Source organism: Budorcas taxicolor, chromosome 18 (genome assembly GCF_023091745.1).
Source record: "Budorcas taxicolor isolate Tak-1 chromosome 18, Takin1.1, whole genome shotgun sequence".
Classification (NCBI taxonomy): domain Eukaryota; kingdom Metazoa; phylum Chordata; class Mammalia; order Artiodactyla; family Bovidae; genus Budorcas; species Budorcas taxicolor.
The window spans coordinates 24,138,669-24,145,529 of record NC_068927.1 but is presented as its reverse complement, the minus strand read 5'-3'; the positions used below and the strand labels follow the sequence as shown (position 1 = coordinate 24,145,529).

At 46.3% G+C, this 6,861-nt stretch overlaps 1 pseudogene; it reads right to left on the bottom strand.

Moving 5' to 3' along the window:
- Nucleotides 1-349: 349 nt before the first annotated feature.
- Nucleotides 350-466, bottom strand: LOC128064232 (uncharacterized; annotated as a pseudogene).
- Nucleotides 467-6,861: the final 6,395 nt, after the last annotated feature.

Sequence of the window (6,861 nt, the reverse complement as noted above, 5' to 3'; positions counted from 1 at the left end):
GGAAATGGGAACACTGACTTTTATTTTGTTCGGCCTGACTAGTTTTTTTTTTTTTTAATTTTTAAAATTGGAATGTGATTGCTTCACAATATTGTGTTCGTTTCTGCTGTACAATGTGAGTCAGCCAGCTGTCTGTATACATACATCCCCTCCCTCTTGAGCTTCTCTCCCACCACCCCACCCCGGCCCTCTATGTCATCACAGCACCTAGCTGAGCTCACTGCGCTCTACCACAGCTTCCCACTAGCTAGCTATTTCACACTGGTAGGGTATATATATATGGCAATGCTGCTGTCTCAATCGGTAACCCTCACTACTTTCCTTCACTGCTCCCACAAGTCTGTTCTCTACAAAAGCAGGTTAGATGCCACGAAGCAATGCCTTAACAGTGTGGGTGTTGTCAGGCCCAAGGGCCTCTTCCATTCTTGTCAAGGGAGTGCTCACCTTCTCCCCTCTCATACAATACCTGACCAGTTTCTTTTTTAACTTTTTATTTGGGAATAATGGTGTTGGAGAAGACTCTTGAGAGTCCCTGGGACTGCAAGGAGATACAGCCAGTCCATTCTGAAGGAGATCAGTCCTGGGATTTCTTTGGAGGGAATGATGCTAAAGCTGAAACTCCAGTACTTTGGCCACCTCATGCAAAGAGGTGACTCATTGGAAAAGACTCTGATGCTGGGAGGGATTGGGGGCAGGAGGAGAAGGGGACGACCAAGGATGAGATGGCTGGATGGCATCACCAACTCAGTGGATGTGAGTCTGAATGAACTCCGGGAGTTGGTGATGGACAGGGAGGCCTGGCGTGCTGCGATTCATGGGGTCACAAAGAGTCGGACACGACTGAACGACTGAACTGAACTGATAGATTCTCAGGAAGTTGCCCCCTGCTGCAAGCAAATATACAGGGAGGTCCTGTGTGCCCTCCAGCCAATTTCCCAGGATTGTAACATCTTACATAACTGTAATACAATATCAAATTGTCCTATAATATCAGAACCAGGAAACTGACAGTGCTGCAGTCCACAGAGCTCATTCTGATTTCAACAGTTGCGTCTGCATGTAGAAACAGTACGCACAATTTTTTCCCACGTGTAGATTCATAAAGTCCCCGCCACCAGCATCAAGATACAGAACTCTTGATCACCAGAGTCTGCCTGTACTCTGCTCCTTGATAGCTACTTGCCATCCCTGACCTCTGGCAACCACCAATCTGCCCTCCAGTTCTATACTTTTGATAGTTCAGGTTATTTAAGAAGTGAAATCATTTGTTTGCATACATGTATAGCATATAACCATTTGAGATTAGATTTTTTGGTGGTGGTTGTTTTTCAGCATAATTCTCTGGAGATCCATTCAAGTTGGTGTGTGTTTCAACAGGTTATTCCTTTTTTATTGCTTAGAAGTATTCCATGATATGGATACACCCAAATTACATCCTTTATAGTTTGTTTACAGTTTGGGCTATGATGAATAAAGCTGTGGACAGTCATGTACATTTTTAGGAGTAGAGGCTTTATTTCTCAGGGATAAATGATTGAGTATGATTGCTGGGTCCTATGGTTCATTTCCTGTTTCATTTTATAAGAAACTGCCCAACTCTTTTTTGGAGTGGCTATATCATTTCACGTTCCCTCCAGCCATTTTTGATGCTCCAGCTTCTTACATCCTTCCCAGCAAGTGGTGTTATAAAACTGATAAAATTATAGCCATTCCTATAGGTGTGTGGGAGAAGGCAATGGCATCCCACTCCAGTACTCTTGCCTGGAAAATCCCACGGACAAAGGAGCCTGGTAGGCTGCAGTCCATGGGGTCGCTAAGAGTCAGACACGACTGAGCGACTTCACTTTCACTTTTCACTTTCATGCATTGGAGAAGGAAATGGCAACCCACTCCAGTGTTCTTGCCTGGAGAATCCCAGGGACGGGGGAGCCTGGTGGGCTGCCATCTATGGGGTCGCACAGAGTCGAACACGACTGAAGTAACTTAGCGGCAGCACAGGTGTGTAGTGGTTTAAGTGTGCATTTCCCTGATGGCTAATGATATTGATCATCTTTTCATGAGCTTATTTGCACTGGTAAGTTCTCTCTGGTCAAATGTTTAGGCAGCTTTGCCTCCCCGTTGCTGGAACAGATTGTGTGTTTTCAGTTAAGCTCCAGGTGAAGTAACTGACTGTGTTTAGAAGCCATGTGGTACTTTCCCCAAAGAGAAAACAGGACTCTTGCCCTCCAGCTCATCCTCCAGGCTGGGCACTTGCTGACTGCCATCTGGGGATGGAATCATTATGTTGTTTTGCCCTTTGCTTTGTGGGTGCTTGCTGCGCCTGGAGAATTGAATTCTTGAGTAAATTGAAATTAGTCTTGCTGACCCAAGCCCAGTGGCCCAAGTCCGTGACCACAGAGCTCTTCCAGTCTTCCCTCAGTCTCCACTGGCCAAGGCATGTGTCCTTTGTGATCTTGCTCTCAGAACTGCACTGGCCCTGGATGCCTATACTGAATGCTACCCGACTTGGCTGGGCCTTGACTTCACACGGGAGGTTTGTCTGCTCCTTCCTGGGGTGCCTCCTCTGTTCCCTTTAATCTGAGGCAGAATCAAGGCCCCATATAGTCCCTGCCGCCATGTCCCAACTACCATCTCAGATGCTTGGCTATCATATCAGCACTTCCTTGATCAAATGCCTCTTCGAGACACAGATTTTGTTGATTAAATTCTCCCCAGCTCCACCCATTCTCAGCTTTATCCTATTGAAGTGAAGTGAAGTTGCTCAGTCGTGTCAGACTCTTTGCGACACCATGGACTGTAGCTGACTAGGCTCCTCTGTCCATGAAATTTTCCAGGCAAGAGTACTGGAGTGGGTTGCCATTTCCTTCTCCAGGGGATCTTCCAGACCCAGGGAACAAACCCGGGTTTGCATTGCAGGTAGGTGCTTTACCATCTGAGCCACTGCTAAGTCCCACCATGGTCAAGGCCACTCACCTAGATGCAGAGGCAGAGCCGAGGGAGGACTCAGGACATCGTGCAGAATTAGGTGTGGCTGGAACAAGGTGAGAAGTAAGCTTGGGGAGACGAAGTTGGAGAGAGAAGTTGGGGGTAAATTTCAAATAGCCTTGTAAGCTGTGGTCAGAAAAATCTTAGGGGAAGGGGGCCTGGGGGGTCGGGAGTGGATTTTAAAGCAGGAGAGGATGATGATAGATTTTTTGCTCTAGCAAACAGCCAGTCAACACACATTTATTGAGTATCTATTACATGTCAGATAAAAGTTAGCTGGATTGATAGCTAATAAATATTAAATGCTTTGGGAGAGATGAAGTGTGATTCTGAGTGTTATGGAGCCTAATAAAATGGAAGTAAAGATCAGATCCTGTGAGCTCTGCCTTCTGGTATTTCATAGTCCAATATGGAAACTGAATTTGACAAAGTGAAATAGTATTTATAAACACGCTGGTGGCAGAACAAATGGAAATGAGCAACAAATGAAAATGGAGGGCTTATAGGTGACTCGGGGATTCAGATGGCAAGAGATTAGTGCGACAGGAAAGACCTAGGGGACTCCTGGAGAGTTTGGATGGTAGGGCAAAATGCAGAAGCTTTAAGGCGGCAACAAGAACCTGCCTGCACACTGGATGGAGGAGAAATCTATGGACAGCTAGACTCACCTTGCAACTTCGTTAACAATGGTAACAGTCTGAACTAAAATGATAAATCGTGAATTCCTTCATAAAACTCTATAAGCCACCGGAGCTTTTGGGGTGATAAGTTCAACCACAGAATAAGCAGCAGCTGTGTTTTTCTGATCCTTTATAATGACATATTTGTCAGCCGTGTACGTTAGAAAGCACAGGTCCACCCCTCCCGCTTCCTGCCACCCACCTCCATGAAAAAAAAAATCATAGACCAGATCACCACCTCTCCTAATGAGGCATTAGAATAACCTTAGCAGTGTTACAGGAGCAAGAGAGACGGGGAGCGCTCAGAAACGATTCTTCACCTATCTGTTCAAGGAAGATGAGCCTGCAGCTCGCTCTCCTGCAGGCCTGCCCTCCGTTTAAACAAGATGCCTGACCCTGAAAGACAGGCAGTGGCTCCACCCTTGGGATGGCTTGCCCTTGTCCCCTGCCTGCCTCACTCAAGCTCCTTTAATTCAAGAAGAAGCACAGCTCTTGCTACTAGTCTCTTTTGCTCCTTAACGATGTTGCCCTTGAATGTTTTTTCCCATGCTGCTGTATAGAGAGTGGCCTTGGCATGAGTGTTTTCGTTGGGGTACTATAGCAAGATTTATCATCATCTTTTATATGTGTTGAGTAATTAGTAAGTAATAAACACGATATGGGTTTGATCCCTGGGTTGGGAAGATCCTCTCGAGGAGGGCTTGACACCTAGTCCTGAACATTCATTGGAAGGGCTGATGCTGAAGCTGAAACTCCAATACTTTGGCCACCCGATGTGAAGAACTGACTCATTGGAAAAGACCCTGATGCTGGGAAAGATTGAAAGTGGAAGAAGGGGATGACAGAGGATGAGATGGTTGGATGGCATCACCGACATGATGGACATGAGTTTGATTAGGCTCTGGGAGTTGGCGATGGGCAGGGAAGACATGCATGCTGCAGTCCATAGGGTCACAAAATGTTGGACATGACTGAGCGACTGAACTGAACTGAACTATTTTCTAGACTTCACAAAACTTCTCCCCTCTGGGGTGCGATTGGAGGGGTAGGCTAATCTTGTCCTTGTTCTTCCCCATATCTTAGGTTTATTTGGGAGGTGGATTTAAGAAAGTCCATATTGGATTTCTCTGGTGGCCCAGTGATTGAGATTCCACCTGCCAATGCAGGGGACATGGGTTTGATCCCTGACCCAGGAAGACTCCACAGCTGCTAGCAGTGCACCAAAGCTGCTGAGCCCATGTGCCCTACAGCCCATGCGCCACAGCAAGAGAAGCCACCACAACGGGGAGCCCACACACTGTGGTGCAGAGTAGCCCCGCTCACAGCAGCCAGAGAAATCTCACGTGTAGCCACGAAGACCCAGCACAGACACCTCCGCAAAGAATGCTCGTATTCTTTCTAAATCTCAAGATAAACCAGAAACTTTATTTAACTTATATGTGGAGTATATCACGAGAAACGCTGGGCTGGAGGAAGCACAAGCTGGAATCAACATTGCTGGGAGAAACATGAATAACCTCTGATATGCAGATGACACCACCCTCATGGCAAGAAGTGAAGAGGAACTAAAGAGCTTCTTGATGAAAGTGAAAGAGGACAGTGAAAAAGTTGGCTTAAAGCTCAATATTCAGAAAACTAAGATCATGGCATCTGGTCCCATCACTTCATGGGAAATAGATGGGGAAACAGTGGAAACTGTGAGAAATTTTTCTGGGGGGGGCCTCCAAAATCACTGCAGATGGTGACTGCAGCCATGAAATTAAAAGATGCTTACTCCTTGGAAGGAAAGTTATGACCAACCTAGATAGCATATTCAAAAGCAGAGACATTACTTTGCCAACAAAGGTCCGTCTAGTCAAGGCTATGGTTTTTCCAGTAGTCATGTATGGATGTGAGAGTTGGACTATAAAGAAAGCTGAGCTCCGAATAATTGATGCTTTTGAACTGTGGTGTTGGAAAAGACTCTTGAGAGTCCCTTGGACTGCAAGGAGATCCAACCAGTCAATCCTAAAGGAAATCAGTCCTGGATGTTCATTGGAAGGACTGATGCTGAAGCTGAAACTCCAATACTCTGGCCACCTGATGCGAACAGCTGACTCATTTGAAAAGACCTTGATGCTAGGTAAGATTGACGGCTGGAGGAGAAGGGGATGACAGAGGATGAGATGGTTGGATGGCATCACTGACTCAATGGACATGAGTTTGGGTGGGCCCTGTGAGTTGGAGTTGGATAGGGAGGCCTGGAGTGCTGCAGTTCATGGGGTCGCAAAGAGTCAGACATGACTGAGGGACTGAACTGAACCAGAAACTTGAAAACCCATTTCTGTAATTCTTAAATAACTTAATTTCTCTCATCCAGGCTTTAATTGCCTCATTGGTAAAAGAGGTGCAACATATGAAAACTTTTCTTTGGGATACATGTCTTGCTTCTTTGACTAAAATACTCTTTTATTCTTGAAAGAGAAGAACTGAAATTAAAGTCCCTAAGTGGCATCCAACTCTTTGCAACCCCATGGACTATAGCCCACCAGGCTCCTCTGTCCATGGGATTCTCCAGGCAAGAGTACTGGAATGGGTTGCCATGCCCTCCTCCCAACCCAGGGGTCGAACCCATGTCTCTTATGTCTCCTGCATTGGCAGATGGGTTCTTTACCACTAGCACCACCTGGGAGCCAGATGACCCCTAGCACAGAGTCTATTTAGGAAGGAATCAGTGAGTGAGTGTTAGAAGAATCCGTTTTGGCTAAGGAAGGGTCAACCTACCAAGAGATGGCGGTATCTGCTGCCTCTGCCCCAGCAAGGATGCCCCTGACACAGCCACACTTCTGTTGCTTTGCGCTGGACACAGACTTTCATCAGCCCAAGGCTGTCAAATTCACTTCGATTTTGGCCTCGACTGGGGCTTCATGCTTTCAGAAAAATTTCCCCCACTGCCTTTCACTTGAGATCACTGGCAGGGATGGTTCTCCCATTCTGCACGCCAAGCTCACTTAGTGGGCACAAAGAAATGGGAGAAAGCTCAGGAAAGGAAAAAAAAAACAACAACTCAACTCAGTCTAAACCTTGGGAAATCTACCAGGGTCTGCATCTCTTTAAAAACTATACACAGACATTTCTGGTCGAAGTGAAACCATGCTTGTCACAGAGCACTGGAGACAGCAAATGAAGCCTTAGTCATACACAGTTAGTTTCAAAC